This window comes from Lissotriton vulgaris, chromosome 2_1 (assembly GCF_964263255.1).
Source record: "Lissotriton vulgaris chromosome 2_1, aLisVul1.2, whole genome shotgun sequence".
Classification (NCBI taxonomy): domain Eukaryota; kingdom Metazoa; phylum Chordata; class Amphibia; order Caudata; family Salamandridae; genus Lissotriton; species Lissotriton vulgaris.
The window spans coordinates 358,111,708-358,131,551 of record NC_141687.1 but is presented as its reverse complement, the minus strand read 5'-3'; the positions used below and the strand labels follow the sequence as shown (position 1 = coordinate 358,131,551).

At 43.6% G+C, this 19,844-nt stretch overlaps 1 protein-coding gene across 2 annotated transcripts in view; it reads left to right on the top strand.

The window, feature by feature from the left end:
• LOC147730348 (uncharacterized) overlaps positions 1-19,844 on the top strand; it is a 222,362-nt gene that overhangs the window by 185,597 nt on the left and 16,921 nt on the right. The window lies entirely within an intron of this gene.

The following is a 19,844-nucleotide window of genomic DNA, read 5'->3' as shown; positions in this document are numbered from 1 at the left end:
TGCAATGTGCCCCAAGTGATTTGTGAGCTAACCAAAAAACAACGTGTGTACAATTAAGTGAGCTATACAGGTTTCAATAATGGCTATTTACAAAAAAGGGAGACATGACTCAAAGCAATTATTTAAATCAATTGTAGAACAGCTGCTATTCAATCATAGGCACTGTTTGAGTGCGTCGACGGCGTTTCGACCCTTAGAATGAGGGTCTCATCAGGACTGGGAGTGAGGGAAGTCTATAAAAATATAATGTGAAATTGTAAATCTATACGTAGTCGCCATGAATATATTGTGTTTTCATGGAGAAGGTTTAAGAATTTACCTTATACTGGGGTAGTTGTGAGTATAACCCATGCGTGTAAAAGTAAATTGAATTTACTTACAGTGAACCCAGCCGGGCACTGTCGAGGAGCAGACAGAAAGTCGGCACAGGATTAGCCACATACGAACCTATGTAGTTTGTACAAAGCATGTTACAGCTAGACCAATGACACAACTTACCACTGTCTTCGACAACTTGGTAATGTGTTCTATTTTAGATCATCGGTTTATGCCGTCAATGCGCAGAGTGAACAGGAAATGCCTGTAATAAGAAACGCTGTCTAAGTAGTTGTAAGTTACATTTGGCATTTATCCGTGCTAAAGAAGCGAAGTTATGGTAGCAATCTTATTCGTACCTGCGCGCGTTTCAATCCAGCCCGATCGCTGCCTTCAGGAGATTGTTTGGTGTGCGGCCGGATGACGTCACCGCGATTATAACGTGCGACGTTACACGCGTAATCGCAATAGAGGAAGGGCTGGCTTGTCTTTGTTTACAAGTGCGGGGAAATTGTGGAGTATACGTACACAATTGATATTCCGCAAAAGTATATGATGGTACTAGCTTTTCACTCAGTGTGATATTGGTCAAATTTGCATATTATAATGATTGGATCGCAATCTCCATGAATACACAATATATTCATGGCGACTACGTATAGATTTACAATTTCACATTACATTTTTATAGACGTCCCTCACTCCCAGTCCTGATGAGACCCTCATTCTAAGGGTCGAAACGCCGTCGACACACTAGGAGGCGAACAAGACTCATACAGTGCCTATGATTGTATAGCAGCTGTTCTACAATTGATTTAAATAATTGCTTTGAGTCATGTCTCCCTTTTTTGTAAATAGCCATTATTGAAACCTGTATAGCTCACTTAATTGTACACACGTTGTTTTTTGGTTAGCTCACAAATCATTTGGGACACATTGCACTTTGTATATTATATTGTATGTCGCAGTCAAATCAATTTTATTCATTTGCTATTTGAAATACAAAAAATGGTCTGAAACTGGTATGATTGTGTTTTTCTCTTTTTGTTGCCACCCTCTCTCCAATATTTGGATTGTTATCAAGCCTCAGCGTACAGTACCCAGGGCCATTCCTGGGCACTGTAAGAGCAGTGATGCCATTAAGAGTATATGGTGCTGGGGGTTGTCATTACGAACTCCACAGCACCATAATGGCTACAATGAAGACTGAGAAGTTTGGTATCAAACGTCTCAGCATATTAAACCCACACCGATGCCAGTGTGGGATTTATTTTAAAATGCACTACAGAGGGCATCTTAGAGTTGCCCTTTGAAACCTAACCCACAATCTATGTTTTGTCTGAGAGGCTGCCTAGGCTGCCACATAGCAGACATGTTGCTGGATCCCTGGGTGGAGAGCTCCCCCGCTCTCCTGGGCCTGCAACAATGCACATCCTGGCAGAGGTGCTAGGTCTCCTCCCCCAGGATGGGCAGGGGGAAGCTTCAAAGGCATGCCGCCTTTGTGAGCTTCTCCAGACCACTTGCTGTACTGAGCAACTGGCCCCCACCATTTCTGACCCCCACTCTGGTGGGAAACCCTACGTCAGGAAAGGGAGTGTGCCAGCCTGTGCCAACTCCACCCCTCAGGTGGGAGAGGCGAGGTGAAGCACAACACCGGGCTACTGCCATCTTGAGGATGGGGAGCCATACCCACTTACAGCTAGGCTCCTGCCCCCCTCCCACAGGAAAGGAGCAGGATAGAGGGTGCACTCACTTCAGGACAGGGACCTATTGGTCCCTGCCCTCACCCTACCTGTAACACCCCATAAAGTAGTATTTAGGGGCACCCTGAACCTTCCTTCCTGAGATACGGATTCCAAAACAAGAAAGAAGAACAAGGAACAAGAAGACCTGCCGTGCAGCTGCTAAAAAGAGGAAGACACCAACTGATTTGGTCCCAGCCCAACAGGCCTGTCGACCCTCGAACCTGCTCCTGGTAAACCCCGGCGTCTCCAGGTGTCATCAACCTCAAAAACCCCGGAGGATCTGACTGCCTTCTGATTCTGACTACCTGGGTCTACCACGAGCAGTGGTACTGCTCAAAGCAAGTAAAAAGCCCTGGCATCAGCGCGGAACCGCGAACCCTGCACACTCTGCACCCGCCAAGCCTGGCCTGTGCTGGAGTGAACCTACACCACGAGGACGTCCCCCCGGTGATTGTGACTGGATGTTTATTGCCCAAGGACCCTCCTTGACGACTCGGACAACGCCTGCAGCCTCAGAACTAGAACCCCCCCCCTACCGCCACCAGCTGAGGGTAAGATTTCCCAATGCCAAAAGACACCCCTGCACCCGGCGCCCCACGGCCTCCTGTGTCCAACTCCTGGGTGTTCACCCCTCCTCCAGCTTCCCAACTTACCTCTCGAAGTGGTGGTCGCACCTGAAGAATCTTCGTCCACGGGCCTGCAGCCTTTGTTCAACTTCCAGCTTTCCCATTGAATAACATTGAGCGCCATCCGGCTCAAAAGCACCCTGCACACAGACGCCCGAGTGCATCCTGTAAGTGCAACATCTATCCTATCTCACTTCTTCACTTGCCCTGAGTAAGTGACCAGGTGCCCAGCTCTCACAGCCGTGTGGCCTGCTAGATAGCAGCCACCAACCAAGGGCCCCCTGCCTTCCATAGGATAACATTGGGCCTAACTCACTCTGCACCCAGCTGCCCCTGTGCCGGAGAGGGTGTAACAACTGTACTTACCTGACCCTGGGAGACCCCAGAGTCTATGCACAGAACCTTAATTCTGCCAGTGGAGTACTTACCCAAAAGCTGATTCTCACTTTTCATCCATAGGGTAACATTGACTGGTTTCACTTGGAAATTCTTCTTAGTGTAGAGTTTTGAAACTTTAAAATATTCATCTAAAATCATCCAAAATACGGAAACGAAAATACTCACCTGTTATCAGGAGAGATCCCAGTGCTGAATCTTGGTGCCCAGCACTGACCCTGAAAAGTAATTACAACCGTACTTACCGCTAACTCAATTGTGTCCCATAGGAAACCAATGACTTGTTTTCTGTGAAATTTCTTCTAAGTGTCGATTTTTGAAAACTACAAATATTCTTTAAAAATCGTACCAACTATAAAACCATAATTACTTACCTGTTTTAGATAGATGTCCCAGTGCTGAACCTAGGAGTCCAGCTCTGGATTACAATAGTAACGAGAACATACTTTACCTGCAATTTGAATTTCATTCCGTAGGATAACATTGCCTGTTTTTTGCTGAAAAAGTTTCTAAGTGTCGATTTTGCAAACTTACAAATATTCTTTAAATATCGCCTGTATAACAAAAACACAATCTTTCAACTGTTTACAGATGGTGCACCAGTGCTGGATCTAGGATCCATCCCGGAGTTAAAAAGAGTAACCATAACCCCACTTATCTGCTAAGTGAATTTCTTCCATAGGAAATCATTGACTGTTTTTTCTGTGAAGTTTCTTCTGTCAACTTTTAAAATACCAAAATACTACTTAAAAATCACTACTGTGACTTAATCGATTTTGCTCAACTGCTTACAGTACATATTCCAGGACTGAATCTAGGATCCAGTCCTGCAGTTAGAAAAGTAATCCTAGAAGTAATCTATTGCCTTCTTTTAGAAATTCCAATTGAGCTCAATGTGTTATTGTATTTGAAATTGTGATGCCTATGACAACAACTGTAACTATAGAGTTCAGCTCTTGAGTGTGTGACACCATTTGCTGACTGTGTACAACAAATGTTTTACACTGTCCTCTGATACTGCCTTACTGCTCGACCAAGCTACCACTTTAGAGAGTAAGGTTATATCTAACTTTAGCCTCTGCCAAACCTTTGGGGTCTGTGGACACTGTGCACACATGTACCTATTTGGGAACAATATATACAGAGCCACGTTCTCACAACGTACAGTTGCATGTGGTGCAGTGTCAGATTGGAGGGGCTTATAATGGAGTGGTATATAGTGAACTGGGATGTCATAACTGGAGGGGCACGTACAGTGGAAAAGTGTACAGTGGAGTGGCTTTCACTGGAGTGGTGTAGAGGTGAATAGCGTGGCGTAGAGTGGAATATCATAGAGTGGAGTGGTAGAGACTAGAGTAGCGAACACTGTAATAACTTCGAGTGGCACTGAGTTGTTTAGACCACACTTAGTCTGTGTTCTGGTTTTGAAGTGGAAATAGTGTATACTACTGTATTATAAGTGCATAGGATGGAATGAATCAGTTTAGGTATGTATGTAAAGGTAAGGAAAAGTAGTGTAATTACTTAATATATCAAAAAAAGGTTTACAGAGTACCACACTAGTACCTAGAAAGTACTGCAATGCTTACAGGAAAAAAATACACTGCAGCACACTATTTCTGAAATATAGTGTAGAGTATTTTTTGAGGGGGACACATTTTTTTTTCTTGTAAGTATCGCAGTACATTCAAGGTAGTACTCCAGTACTGCGTAGACATTATTTTTTATCATAAAATGTGACATTTTTAGTGTACACAGTAGTAAACTTTGTGTGAAATAGTGTAGTACAGTGTATTTTTCATTTTTAAATTTTTATTTTTATTTTCTAAGTACCACTGTAATTTCTACGTATTACCGCGTTATTCCATAACCTTTTTTGTTTTAAATATATAAAGTAATAAAACTACTTTTCCCTACCTTTAAATACTTTCATAAAGTGCCTCAATTCTTCCTTATGAAGAATGGGGGAGTCAGGTCCTGGGACGTTGGGCTAGCTGGACCATTAATATAACTAAGTACACAGATTGACAGCCACACGCTTACTTAAATCCTCTATTTTTGAGGGAACAAACCATAAGAGACTTCCTGGTTCGTACGGGTATATCACTCAAACCCTTTTATTATTTATTTGTTTTTTGTTTTTTTTTAAGTATTGATGTATGAAAGGGACACCTTATCGTTTTGTACACCTTATATACAATTATTTACAATTCGCGATTATTTACAACACAAACACATACACATAACTAGTTGTATTATACAAAGTGAATTGCTCTGATATATATACACTCAAATATTCATACTACGAAGAAAAAATCATCCGTAATTCCATAAAGACCAGAGTCAAAAGTATAAACTTGATGACAATCATAAATCAATGAACTACAGTTGAATGTAGACAGTTCAAAAAAGGAAAAATAGACTTCAAATTAATTCATTCAGTCCATTCAACCAATAAATGGCTAATCTTTTTACGCCAACGCGTTTCGAATCCGGTATGTCAACTCTACGGATTCTCATCAGGGCTCTGTCTTAATACGGGATATCTGCAAGTGTATAAAATAAAACTTGTTTTAGCTACATTTCTGACAGTGCCCCATTCTGATCTTAGAAAGTGAGCAAGAACAGGTCATGATACCTGCGTTTGTTTTTAGATCCCGAAAAGAAAAGAAACCCAGTCAGAACTAATACCCTACCCTTGACCGGCGGCTGCTGGTTCAACAGGTAATATGAGGAATCTGAGTTAAATGTAGTTGGAAGCTAAACAACTGTCAGAAATGTAGCTAAAACAAGTTTTATTTTATACACTTGCAGATATCCCGTATTAAGACAGAGCCCTGATGAGAATCCGTAGAGTTGACATACCAGATTCGAAACGCGTTGGCGTAAAAAGATTAGCCATTTATTGGTTGAATGGACTGAATGAATTAATTTGAAGTCTATTTTTCCTTTTTTGAACTGCCTACATTCAACTGTAGTTCATTGATTTATGATTGTCATCAAGTTTATACTTTTGACTCTGGTCTTTATGGAATTACGGATGATTTTTTCTTCGTAGTATGAATATTTGAGTGTATATATATCAGAGCAATTCACTTTGTATAATACAACTAGTTATGTGTATGTGTTTGTGTTGTAAATAATCGCGAATTGTAAATAATTGTATATAAGGTGTGCAAAACGATAAGGTGTCCCTTTCATACATCAATACTTAAAAAAAGACAAAAAACAAATAAATAATAAAAGGGTTTGAGTGATATACCCGTACGAACCAGGAAGTCTCTTATGGTTTGTTCCCTCAAAAATAGAGGATTTAAGTAAGTGTGTGGCTGGCAATCTGTGCACTTAGTCAATTCTTCCTTAAGCACTTATGAACCAGTCGAACACTATATTTCTACTTTCCACCCGCATCGCAGACTAAGTGTGGGCTAAGCAACAAGGCTGCCTTTTGCTTTTCTAAAGGCTGTCATTAGCAAATAATATACTGCCTTGACATCGGTGTGTACCCCGACTCTATATATCACTGGGTTTTTGGTCCTTATAACTAAAAAACGGCTGAACAGATTTTATGAAATGCCAATAATATCCTTACCAGACCGTGATTTATATGCCTGGCAAATTTCATGAAAATCTATTTAGCCGTTTTGCGTTAAACGTCTATGGAAAAGGCAGTGGTGAAAAAACACATTTTGCACCCCCCTCTATTTTTTCTATGCACCATCTTAATGAATCACCGCAAAACACCTGCCAATGTAGAACAAGCATTGGCATAGCCAATAGGTCTCGCCTTTGTGACCTTATAAGTGTTTAGCCAGAGCTATTGGCTTTGGCAATGTTTTTAAGCTACGATGCTTAGTGATACTGATGTGGTGGTGCTGGTTGGTGCTTAGGTGTAGAGGAGTGTGCAGCGATGCTGAGTTGTTTTGCTGAAGTGATGCTGATGTTGTGTTGCACTGATGCTGAATAGCACAACCTCTCTTGGTAAGTTTAGACACTGTAGCACTCCTTTGTAGATTAATGTTTATGAAGGTGTGATGGAAAAAGGCACATAGAAATAAAATGTAAGACTAATTAAATTAAGGATAACTATTGTGCAGTTGGAAGATAAAATGCAAAACCCTTGGTAACACCAAAAACGTTAGTTATATAAGAAACTAAATTAGCAATAAGGAAGTGTTTGCAAATAGCCACAACTGTTTAATAATGTAAAAACGTCTGAAAATGCCACGTTGTCTTTACTCTAGCTGTACCAGAAAAGCTGCTCCCAATACACTGTTACCATTGTTTTAAATAAACAAAGTCTGCGTTGGTGGAGCCTTTTAATTGCCCTTTTCCTGAAAGCAGACACTGAGTACAAATGACCTGAGAGTAAAGATTGTTATCTTTATTACAGAGAGCTTTTCTAAATAGAGATTAAATACTGTACCTTAAACAGCTGGATGTGAAATTCCTATATAAAACGTAGTCATTAAGCTGAGAAACCATTTGTTGGGAAGAAAAAAAAACCACTCAGCCCTGCAATCATAAATGCACTTAAAATGCACACAAAGCATGATAGAACAAACTGTGAGGAAATGATGGCAACGGTGCGTTCGTAAACACAAGAGAAACACAGCATCCAAAGAAGCATAACTAAAGATGCCTCGGTTGAAAATATTAGCGGTGAGACCAGGAGGCATTAAAGGCAAGCACGCAGGTGTGCGCATTATAAGTAAAAGTTCCTCGGAATAAAAAAGAACCGGAATGATTGTAACTGGCCAGGTTTGTTTGTAAAAAGGGAAGTAATATGCTAACATTTATATTCTTGCTTTGGATAACAAAGCCGACTGGAAGCCAGAGACCGCATTGCAACTCTGTGTCTAGTCACAGCAGGTCTGTCTCAGTCACACCACCCCAAAACCAACAAAGAAGTGTGAACTCTCCAATTTTAAAGTGCGTTTATCATACCTATGGGGTTGGCTGACAGAGAATGCTTAAATGCAACCTCCTATTCCACCCCTAATGGGCCATTAGCATTTCAAAAAGTTTGGTTTGATGAGAAGATTTCAGACCGAACTGTGGGGAAATCCGGGAGGCTATTTGTCAACAAAGAAAAGATGCTGCGTCCAAAGAGGCATAAATCAACATAAAATAAAGATACCGAGTGGACGAAGGTTAATCGCATTTTTAAATTTTAACCTTTGGAAAAACATCACGTAAGCTTGGCTTGGAGAAAGGTAACCTTGCAGCCCTGCTTTAACCCTTTAACAACGCGTATTGTGTATATGTTGAGCTACTAGGGAGGGGGTGGGGGAGTGATTGTGTGGGCCATGCTGTCGAAAGCGCACCTTAAAATAATCAAAACATATGAAGTCGACTGGGGAGAGGTCTGTATAATTAAAACATCCTCGATGGAAAATGTTAAAACGGCTCCAAAAAAGAAAATGCTAAATACTTGGTAAGAGCGAAATTTTATTTTTTAAATTGCTACAAAAGACCATTACATACTAGTACCAAAACAGAAAACACACTGGTGCACATTACATCAACAAACACAGACGCACTGCAAAATGTAAAGTGACCACCTTTGAACACAAGCATTGTCAACGCCAATAGGTCTTGCCAATGCGAGAAGGAATGTATGACGTTACTACGCCATCCATTACCCCGCAGTAGGTTACAACGCGGTCCGTGTGGTTACCACGCATGGCTTTACATCGCAAGTCGTTTCTACGACTTGTGCTAGATGGGGCACTGGACTTAGGAATAGTATTAATTACTATTCCTACTCCAGTTAGCGCAATAGCAGGGAATGTGCTGGATTTAAAATCCAACACATTCCCTGGTGTTGCGTGCAATGTAGCGCAAGTCGTAGAAACAACTTGCGATGTACTGCCATGCGTGGTAACAACTCGGACGATGTAACGTCCGCGTTGCAACCTACCCGCATTGTATTACCAGTGTTGTAAACACTGTTTCACATGGGAGAACTATTCCGTTTTTAGGTCGAGCTAATTATAGCTCTGAACTATTGTAGCAGAAACAACACTCTTGAACAAACGGATTCCTCCCAATGCATGTTGTTTACTGAAGTGTGATGCTTCGCCAGGCTCGCGCTTGGCCTCACACCCCATCCCCATATGCTCGTTCCCTCCCACTTGCTCGCTCCCCCGCCCCCCACCAGGCTCTTGCAGCCCACTCTTCGCGCACCGTGCGCTTGGCCTCACTCGGCCATCTGCTCTTCCTGCATTGCTTTGTGTCATCTGCTTTTTCTGCCTCTCACACCTGCCCCTCTCTCTCCCCACCACAGAGCAGCCTCAGGCTTAAAGTACGTCGCACACAGTGATACTGATTTTCCGTCTCCTTCTTCCACCTTTTCCCCTCTTTCGTTGCCTCCTTTTCTCTGTCTCTTTTCATCCTGTCTCTGTTGTTCCCCTGCTTTCTGTCCCTTTCAGCCTGCTCATGTGTGCACATTTTCTGACAGTGACTGCAAGGAGGCTACATGTTCTTTCCAGTAGCCTGCATTCCTTTGTGGCCATCTGCTTTTCCTTCCTCTCACACCTGCCCCTCCCTCTCCCCCACCACAGAGCAGCCTCAGGCTCAAAGTACGTCGCACTCTGTGATACTGATTTTCTGTCTCCTTCTTCTTCCACCTTTTCCCCTCTTTCGTTGCCTCCTTTTCTCTGTCTCTTTTTCACCCTGTCTCTGTTGTTCCCCTGCTTCCCGTCTCTCTCAGCCTTCTCATGTGTGCACATTTTCTGACAGTGACTGCTAGGAGGCTACATGTTCTTTCTAGTAGCTTGGGTTGTTTGTGCATCAGTAATGTGTGTCCTTTATGACTCCTCGCTGTGCGAGTCAGTGATGCACATTATATGGGACGTCGTGGGCTCTGCATTGTTAATGCGTGTCCCGCCTGGCTGCATTGCTGTGCCTTGGAGATGTGTATTTTCATCAGCCGTAGTGTAGAAATGTGTTATTTGTTTCTGGCAGCGTGACCTTTGATGTGAGCGATCATTGGATGCCGCTTACATCGCAGACAGTATACCGGAGACCTATGATCTTCGGCAGCGTGAACTTGCGCCAGAGATGGGTGCGCTGCGCTGTAACAACAGATGGTGTGTATTGTTTTATTTATATTCTCTCTAGCATGTCATGTGTCATGTGACATGTGTACAGATGTCGCCTGTGCTCTCTACCAGCATCATGCAGGTTATCTTCTGCCACAGCGGCCATGTAATTCTCTGTCCATAGGGTCCCAACTCCTTGTGATATCTGGTGGTGGTCGGGAGATGACATCACTCTTGACTTTGGTACCGCCAGAATATTGTTGTGTACTTCAAGCAGCGGCACATCGATTCTTTTTTACCATGCCGTCCCTGGTGCAGATTGCAGCTCTGTGGCAGTGGACGCCTTTGGCTTGCTGTGCTAGGGACCAGGAGCAAGGTTAACTGTTCCATGACACACCGCACGCGTCCGTGTCTTACTCTGTGGCCATGATACATCACCCCACATCAAACCCAGAGATGAAACTGGGGTTGGGAAGCTGTTTGGGCTGGTGTCACACACAGCTCTTTGTCTTGCTGAGCTAGGGATCATCTAAAATAAGTGTGTGTGTAAAGGTGCTCAGCTCAGATATGAGAGTAGATGCAGTGTGGAAGTAGTGTGCATTTTTTCCTGCATAATACGGCTTGAATTCCATTTGGCAGCGCACTGTATGCACACACATTCTTTGTAACTAGACCTGCCTTCACTGCTTTCTGCAAAGGTGTGTCTGTCCACATGTAGATAATTTGTTCTTTTTCTGAATACTTGTTGTTTTTAGGTCTCGCTGACTCACCCTCTCACCCACCCTCACACTCCCTCGCCCCCTCACACCCCCTCACCCCGCTTACCCACTCACACCCCCACATCCCCTCACCCACCCTCGCCCACACACCCTCCCCACCCTCACACCCCCTCACACCCTTACCCCTTCACAACCCTACAACCCCTCACCCTCACACCCCCTCACAACCTCACACCCCCTCACAACCTCACACCCTCCCTCAATAACCCTCAATAACCCTCACCCATCACCCCTCACCCTCAGGCTCCTACCAGGGGGAGGAGCCTGATGAACTCGACCTCAAGAGGAGCAGGAGTGGGATACCGGAATGAATGACTCATTAAAGTGTTGGGCGCTGAAGAAGATATATATATATATATATAGATATAGATATAGATATATATATATATATACATATATATATCTATATATATCGCTCCGGAAAGAAGAGATCAGAGGCCTGAGAGGATTCCATGGGAAACAGCGTGTTTTATTCAAGCAAAAAGTGGCGGCGAATGCATTTGGGCTACATGCCTTCTTCAGCGCCCAACACTTTAATGAGTCATTCATTCCGGTATCCCACTCCTGCTCCTCTTGAGGTCGAGTTCAACAGGCTCCTCTCCCTGGTTGATATTGCTCACCAGTTGCGTGTTCGCTATCACTGAGCAGAACTTCAACTCCCAATCAATCAATGACATTTATAAAGCGCACTACATACCCGTAGGGTCTCAAGGCGCTGTTCCCACTCCCAGAATGCACAATGTGGTTGCAACTGGGTCGGTGGTGTGGGGGAGCAAGTGTCTATGCCAGCGAGCTTGTTGGTCTGTTGCAGGTCGTGGCGGATGAGTCCCCAAATAAGGCCGAAGTCCGCACACAGCTCCCTTGGGTCCTCTCGTACTGCTGCAGCCTGTCCCATCAGGTAAGCGAGTGAGCAGGGACAGCCATGTACGCCATAACGCCCAACTGGTGGTAGAATACCTCCAACTGCTTTTGCTGTCCTGACGGTATTGGCGGACACCGGACTTCTCGGTACCCCGAATTTCAAAGTTGCTGCATAACAGCTGATGCCAGTAATAGTCCGGGTCGCTTTGCGCAGCAGGGCCATCTGTGCTGCACCTCTGGCCGGTGCAGGAAACATGAGGAAAAATCGCTCCGGAAAGAAGAGATCAGAGGCCTGAGAGGATTCCATGGGAAACAGCGTGTTTTATTCCAGCAAAAAGTGGCGGCGAATGCATTTCGGCTACATGCCTTCTTCAGCGCCCAACACTTTAATGAGTCATTCATTCCGGTATCCCACTCCTGCTCCTCTTGAGGTCGAGTTCAACAGGCTCCTCCCCCTGGTTGATATTGCTCACCTGTTGCGTGTTCGCTATCAATGAGCAGAACTTCAACTCCCAGAATGCACAATGTGGTTGCAACTGAGTCGGCGGTGTGGGGGAGCAAGTGTCTATGCCAGCGAGCTTGTTGGTCTGTTGCAGGTCGTGGTGGATGAGTCCCCAAATAATGCCAAAGTCCGCACACAGCTCCCTTGGGTCCTCTCGTACTGCTGCAGCCTGTCCCATCAGGTATATATATTACCTACTGGCGGTCGCCAGTAGGTAGTTATAGCTAGGACCTATTATCCATAGGAAAATTGCAACATTCTATTCCCAATAACTTTGGCGCCGATTGATGAATCTTCGCAAAATTATCAAAACTTGTGGTCCGCTCCAGTTCGCTGCTATCTTGAAAGTTTTGGGGTGATTCGGCAAGCGGGGGCCGAGAAAAAAGGGAGGTCCCAAAATGTGTTTTCCCCCTGCAATTACCCATAGGAAACTTTAGACACGGCTACAGCCCGAACTGCTGAATGGAATTACACCAAATTTGGCAAAAAGGTAGCCCTTTGTTCAGAAAGATCCCTTTTTGTTAAATGGTGTAAATCCGTTCAGTAGTTGCTGAGAAAATCAAAATTAAAAAAGTGTCTATCGATGGCCGTGGAGGATCCGCGCACCATCCAGATCACGAGCTGCATGCTAATTGGCTGTCAAAACTCCAAACCAGGAAGCGTTGGCAGCCATCTTGTGCCTCTGTAGAACCGAGGCACAAGAAATCAATAAAACAAATGCGCAGAACACGAAAAGGGGTAGGGTAGAAACACCCTGACTTCCTAGGCCAGCTTAGGGGGTCCCACAAAGACCTAGGGCCAAAAATTATTATTATTATTATTAATCTTTAAATCTGCAAAATCTGCGGAAGATCCGCGGAACCGGCAGCGAAAAAAAAAAAAAACGAAGCGCGGTCTCCCTTTAATATTTAGGCCCTGGGTGGGCCAAGTCCCGGGGGGAATTGTTATATTGTAATGGGGGGCCAAAGGGGGCCCCGGGGACAGCAATGCCCCGGGGATTTGCTAAAAGATGTGTGGGGGCTCACAGCCCCCCCATCCCCGGGTACCGCCACCCCCGGGGCTTTGAAATTAAATGGGTGGGGGGCTCAAAGGCCCCCCAAGCCCCGGGGACCACCACCCCGGTGCTTTTTAAACATATATGCAGGGGGGCTCACAGGCCCCCCTAGCCCCGGAGACCGTCACCCCGAGGCTGAAGAATGAAATGGGTGGGGGGGCTCAAAAGCCCTCAGCAACCCGAGGACCGCCACGGCTTTGTAAATGGTGGGAGAGGCCCTCTCCTAGAGCCCTGTCATGGCCCTGGTGACCGCCACCCCCCAGGTCCGGCTCCTGCAGTGTCCCGGGGTACCCACCCCGGGACACCAAATTGATCGCTCTAACAGTTCTAGCAATACTATCTGCACACAAATATAGACTGGAATTGAAGTAATGTGCATAAATGACCTATTCTGGCATGTGAATTCCATGTTCATGTGTACTGTTTGTTTCACGACCGGAACAAACACCGGCTCCCTTTCTCTTAGCCTCCTAGAAACATCTGATGGCCCACTCCACGAAAACAAGAGATTGTTGCTGCATGCAAAACACTTAAAAAACAAGCATTTACAATGCAATAGTTTAAACTCTCGCAAATTACATTGCAAATGCTTGTCTGCTATGGGATTCTCTGAAGAGCTCAATATCGGATTCCTACACAGCAGGTGAGAGGGCTGTCTTGGGTGTCTCTCCAGAGGCAAGAGTTCTGTCTCAGGTGTCTGAGAGGATAGCTTCGCTGCCCGATCTATCTGCTCTCCCGCACACAGCTAATTTCCCAGGAATAAATGAGCAGGAGAACACCCCATTCGCCCTCAGGCTTGGAAAAAAATCACAGGTTGATACATGGAGCGCCCCCTTCTCAGTGAGGAGCATTCTTTATTCTGGTACATTATATGCAAGGGCTATAAGAGGTCCAAGGGATGCCTGAGAACCTACCAATTTAAATCTTACTTTAACAGGCGTCGAATTATAAATGTATAGATAGTTGTATACATTAATAAAAATAAATTTAAAAAATACGCAAAGAAGGAAATTAAACTGGAGAATGTCGGCGCCACACCTCCATCCCCACACCTATGCTGTGCCCTTTCAGGGTAAAGAGTGAGCAAGACTGAGGGTTCAAAAAGTGGAGGGCTGGGGGACTAAAGCTCTCAGGTTTCTCCCACCCTTGGACAAGTATTTTTTTAAATCAAATCAGGGTGTTGTAGTCCTCTCAATCCTACTATAAATCCAGGACTGCGAGTCCCAGAATTCAAGGAAAATCAGGCCTGGATGAGCTAGAGAACTGGGAAACTTGAGAACTTTCCAAGGCTTTCACCCATCCCTTCTCGCTCATGAGCTATGCCCTCAACTAGGGTGACTAGAGAGCATAGTGAACAGAAACGGCACCTGGAGGGTGCAGGAAATGGAGAGGGAGGGGGTGTGAAGACAGGGGATGGGGATAATAGCTTAGAACATTGTGTGCCTTTGACGTCAGCCAGGAATTTACCCTGATTACACGTATGTCCTTTAACAGGAAAATAAATCCCGGTTTGCCTGGCTTTTCTTTGTTCCCTGACATGCCTCTGGGGGGCGGGGGAGGGCGCCAGTAGTCAGCCTCAAGAATATCAAGATAAGAGACCCCACCCCAAGAATATGCTGTGGGGGACTTCAGGGGGTTAAGTAAGCCTCCGTGAAAAATCAAGCTTTGTCGTCTCAGTGGTGGTGGCTCCGTCTTAATGACGATTTTAACCCTTGAACTATGTAACTAACTGGCCTCTCTGGGGATCATCTCTAGGTATGAGAGGCGGACTCGTATTTCGTGACCATTCTATTCTTGGCCTCTGTAAGTATCACCTCTAAGAACCGTTTGTCACGATAAACAGCGCAACGGGCAGACAATTATTTGCTCAATTGAATGGAGCGAGACCGCATTTCAGGTATTTATTACGTGGAACAATAACAGGGCCGGTCAATCAGTGTGCCTAGAGAACTCATTCAAAGCAAGACACTACAAGATGCTTGGCTGGCGTGCTAGTGATGCCAGAGTCCTAACAAACGTCAGATGGCACACTGCACAGCATTGCTTCGTCTTATATCACAAGCAAGCTCTCAAGAGCTGGGTACGTTTGTGCGCCCTGGTACCAAAATACAACGCAAGCATTAAAGCGTTTTTCATGAGAAGCACAACTTCTACACCAAAGTCATCTACCTTTCTGCCTCCGGGCATGGGGGAGGTCCATCAAAGCGTGGTCTCAACCTCCTGTGATTCTGGGCAAATCACTTAAACACCAGCGCCACCAAAACAGAACAAGCAGCGGAAGCGGGAAATCAATTAGTAACAGGATACTAAGCAAAAGCACGTGACCACGGAGGAATGCATCTGCCAGCCTGCTCGCTCCAGAGACCCTAAGGCCAAGCGAGTGAACATTTTAAGAAGAGATGGACATGCACCCGCCTTTTGCCAACTGATTGCTCTAATTTCTTGAAAGCCACATGCAAAGCCCAATTGATGTGACAAGCACATGCACAAGCTTTCTGAATGTCTGGAGTGATTCCAAGAGCCCCTCTCCAAGAGCAGCGCATTCGCGCTGCGCTCTAGGCGAGACCTAAAAAGGAATAGGTCTGGGAAAGTATCATAGAGGTTCGTGATACAGTGGCAAAGTTATTAGCAAGCAAAAATCCAAAGAATTGCTGTCTCTGGGAATCCTACATATAACTATAGTGGCTACCGCAACTGTATAAACAAAACAAAAAATATACATGTGTGTGCGTATGTATGTATGTATGTATGTATATATATATATATATGTATGTATATATATATATATATATATATATATATATATATATATATATATATATATATATATATATATATATATATATATATATATATATATATACAATCCAGCTTGTCGCGGGTGTGCTTCACTGCACCAACAGGTACGTAGACTTCAAAAATTAGCCCGAGTCAGTTTTCAAATTTTTCTCAAAATATTTATTTCAATGTAGTGCAAGCCATCAGACGCGTTTCGGACTTCATGTCCTTGCTCACTGATGTGTATATATATGTGTATATATATATATATATATATATATTCACTGAAAAAACCATAGGTTATAGACCATATATAGTTAGGGATTAGCATTTAAAAAACCTTATTTTATTTGCACAAAACCATTGAAATTCCATATATAGTTAGTTGCACTAACTATATATCGCGGACCCGCAATCCACTGCTAATGATGTCACATATTACATCATTCATGACATGGTCAGTGACATCACTGATGACATCACTGATGACATCTCAAATGACATCACTGATGACATCACTGATGACATCTCAAATGACATCACTGATGACATCACTGACATCTCATTTGACATTACTGATTACATCACTGATGATATCATTTATGTGATAATACATCTTCAGACTCTAATATAACCTTAGATACACTCAGTGTAAACAGGCACTTACAGACTGTCACACATCCATGGAGTTACCCACACACCTAGTCAGTCATGCAAAGAATCAATCCCACCTCCATTTCCTCAACTATACAGTTATACACACCTTACTTATTCAAACATATACTAACACATATTTACTCTCTTATACAATCCTTGATACAAGTTCACAATGATTCATACAGCCACTCTCACATTCACTGGCTCTTATGTTCAGTTATTTATATATGTCAACTCTCACATGGAGTGTGTTTTACATATGTACTTACTTTAACATGTAGAACTGAGATATCCATTCACTCACCAATATACTCATGCACACAGTCAACTGTCCATACAGCTGTTGCTACATGCACTTTTGAACCCATACACCTAGGGAATCAACTGCTCACACATCTATGCACAGAGTTATACACCTCCCAGCCACCCACACACATACTCAGTCTCCCATACAAATACTTGGGCAACCATTCAATAACCCATATAGTTAATGATATAGCTACTGATTTAAACATGCAGCAGTTTACAGAAGAACATAAATAATGATTGCCAAATTAAGACACTTTAATCACTAACCCATGCACTCAGTGAGACACATTTAATCATTCTCTCATACAGTCAGTCATGCACCTACTAAATCCTTCATCCAGACACTTATACATCCACTCATTCTTCAATATGTAAGACATATTTTAACTTTACAGAAACATACAGTCACTGGATGTTGTCATCAGTGATGTCATCAGTGATGTCATTTGAGATGTCATCAGTGATGTCATCAGTGATGTCACTGACCATGTCATGAATGATGTAATATGTGACATCATTAGCAGTGGATTGCGGGTCCGCGATATATAGTTAGTGCAACTAACTATATATGGAATTTCAATGGTTTTGTGCAAATAAAATAAGGTTTTTTAAATGCTAATCCCTAACTATATATGGTCTATAACCTATGGTTTTTTCAGTGAATTTTCAAGGTTTTGTAAATGCAAATTCCTAACTATATATGGTCTATAACCTATGGTTTTTTCTGTGAATTTCATTGGTTTTTTAAAAGCTAATATCTATAGCTGTAAAATATATTCTTTATTAAGTGACGTATCACGTAGCCCGTGAGACGCCTCATGATGCATCGCATAACCGTGACGTATCGTCTCTGCAGCGCAAACCAAACCCAAAACGTAAGCGCGCCAGAACACGCTTAAAGATATATATATATTTTTTTAACCTTAATTAGACAAAATCCACACGTGCACATATCACAAACGTTCAAAAAACACAATATGTCGGACTCCCGTTACGCTGCCGGTTAGCTGCCCGGTTAACGTACAAGGAAGCACCTTTACCGCGAAAAATCGCAATTTTTTTTTCTTTTGCCCCGCAGGGAACTTTAATAGCCCCCTCATCAATCCTAGGGGTTCAGGAGGGGTCTGCCTTACCCCTTTCATTCATTTACACCTTTTTTTTTCCACCTCTTGTCTCTCGATCCTACCGAGAGACAAGATGGCGGCCGCTCTGGACTGTTTACAATGTTGACAGCCAATCAGCTACTCCTCAGGATTTTTTTTTTTTTGGGCCCCGCGTGGTTTTATAATATCCCCCTCATCAATCCTATGGGGTCAGAAGGGGTCTACCTTGCCCTCTTTCCTTCATTTCCCCCTTTGTTTTGGTCTCCTCTTGTCTCTTGATCCTACCGAGAGACAAGATGGCGGCCGCTCCGGACTGTTTACAATGTTGACAGCCAATCAGCTACTCCTCAGACTCCCGTTACACTGCCGGTTAGCTTCCCGGTTAGCTGCCCGGTTAGCTGCCCGGTTCGCTTACCAAGACGCGTCTCTACGGCGAAAAAATCGGATTTTTTTTTTTTTTTTTTTTGGGCCCGGCGTGGCTCTATAATATCCCCCTCATCAATCCTAGGGGGTCAGGAGGGGTCTACCTTGCCCCCTTTCCTTCATTTCCCCCTTTGTTTTGGCCTCCTCTTGTCTCTCGATCCTACCGAGAGACAAGATGGCGGCCGCACCGGACTGTTTAGAATGTTGACAGACACCGGAGAGCCAATCAGCTTCGCTTTGCAAAGTTCCGATACGCGAAAGGTTCGCTAACCGGATAGCTGCCCGGAGCGCTGTTACAGATATATATCTTGATTTAAACGTTAATTTCTCAAAATCCACTGAAGCACATATATTGAGACCTAGCAAAGGCACATCGGGCTAACAGTCCCTACAATTTTGCCAAGTTTCGTGGAAATCCATTCAGCCGTTCGGGCTAAAAGTGAGTCCAACCGCCCTATGGAAATTAACATGGGAAAAACGCGTTTTGGGACCCCCCTTTTTTCTCGGCCCCCCCTTGACGAACCCCCCCCAAATTTTCAGGAGCTGCTCAGAAACAAAATGTGCCATTTTCCTGAAAATTTCAGCCGATTCCGTCCACAAACGCCAAAGTTATTAGACATAGAATTTTCAAAAGTCCCATAGGAAAAAAATCCTAACTATATATACCTACTGGCTATCGCCAGTAGGTAATATATATATATATATATATATATATATATATATATATATATATATATATATATATATATATATATATATATATATATATATATATATATATACACATGCTTTTTTTTTGTTTTGTTTATACATATGTATACACACACATATACACACTCTATGTGTATCACACAATCGTTGCATCACTGTTGTCTCTGGGAGCACTTTCATACAGAGCTGGGAGGCCATCATTCAATTGTGTGTGGTGTTTGTTGCTTTTTAACGTTGGATTAGTATAAAATAAGTTAAATGCTTACTTTATATGGTATTTGTGTAGATTAGTGTAATAAATTGTGCTAGATTTTGGGAGATGTTTGTAGAGTTTTATGTGTCTCTGGTGTCAGAGGATTCTCGTTTTTATGCATTGGGTAGGTGGTTGCCCATTGCTCTGCTGTGGTAGTGCTCTTCTCTAGGTATGCATCACAGCCAAGGCAGCCATCTTTGATGCTACATTGGTGCGCACGAGGGTGTGCTGTGTTTGTTATACAAGATTCAGCGGAGAGGTTCTTTCGTGGGTGACCGTCCTGTGC